Here is a 1130-nt window from a genome sequence, read left to right as displayed (position 1 = left end):
TAACTGCAGAAATTGAGAGAACATTTAAAAATGAATAAATCATAACAAAAATGAAATATTCATGTGTCCATGTAGCTAAATGAAATTTCCTAGAGCATTTCCTGCAGGCAAGTGCTAAAATCTTAAAACACATTTCTTAACAAGCAACAATCAGGGTTACATCAAATGTGAATGAGATTGACAGTGTTCCAAGACTAGAAATTTTTAGTTTACTGCACATAAACAAAATCTTCAAAAATTCTATAACTTATAAAGCAGATCATAGACAGTTGGAACTCGCATAACCTCCTTTGGAATAGAACACAGTATGTCAGAGGATTATGGGACATCCAATCATGAATGAAATGTGTTATGATCAATGAATGCTTGAAACCATATGTTGTCTCTTTATATCTCACAAGACTGTACAGCAGAGCTAGATGATTTGCACATTTAGTTTCTGTTTCTATGGGTACCTTATCAGAGAGACATAAAAATGTTCATCTCACTATTTTAGTCCTATAATATATTCCTGCATATATTTCTTACATGCAACACGCAAAGTCAAGCACTTTGTACTTTAATCTTTGCTACCGACAGGTACCCAGCAGGTTATTTCACATACACATACACAGGAAACCACGGGAAGGAGGCATGAAAGCTTCATCTTTTAACACATACCGATAAGCACACATCCTCCCCTCTCCTCAGTGTTATAAATCCATATCATCTGAGTCTGGCAAATCAGGTAGGTCATCCAGCAGGGGAGCTCTCTGTGGCTCAACTGCATTTAGGTCAATCAATGCACTGTTGTTGTTCTCCTCTAACCACATGAAGTTGGGTGCATTGCCATTATTGTTGTTGAACTCCATACGCTCAGAGAAATCATCATCAGCCATGGGATCAGGCAGGGGGCTTGCCGGTCTCCGCAGAGGGGGTAAATATCCACCTCCCCGTGAGCCGGATGACGTGGAGGGCAGGGAGAGCAAGTCATCACCTGCCTCAGCTGAGACTGAACCTGCACTGGTGAATGGTGAAACAAGAGATGACTGCTGGCCCAAGAAGGACAGGGATGGAGGTGGGGATGACACTGAGATCCCAGAGTCTGGGGAGCTGCTGGCTGAGGTTTCACCCCTCTGCGCTGAGTCTGG

The 1130-nt window shown here is 42.1% G+C and overlaps 1 protein-coding gene across 1 annotated transcript in view; it reads right to left on the bottom strand.

The window, feature by feature from the left end:
• Positions 1–1030: 1030 nt before the first annotated feature.
• Positions 1031–1130, bottom strand: part of LOC119591423 — a gene marked incomplete in the record, with an annotated part of 59861 nt that continues 59761 nt past the window's right edge. Inside the window, 1 exon segment of the mRNA XM_037940164.1 lies at positions 1031–1130.

Source organism: Penaeus monodon, chromosome 28 (assembly GCF_015228065.2).
Source record: "Penaeus monodon isolate SGIC_2016 chromosome 28, NSTDA_Pmon_1, whole genome shotgun sequence".
Lineage (NCBI taxonomy): Eukaryota > Metazoa > Arthropoda > Malacostraca > Decapoda > Penaeidae > Penaeus > Penaeus monodon.
The sequence above is the reverse complement of the archived record's forward strand: the minus strand, read 5'-3'. Positions and strand labels throughout refer to the sequence as shown.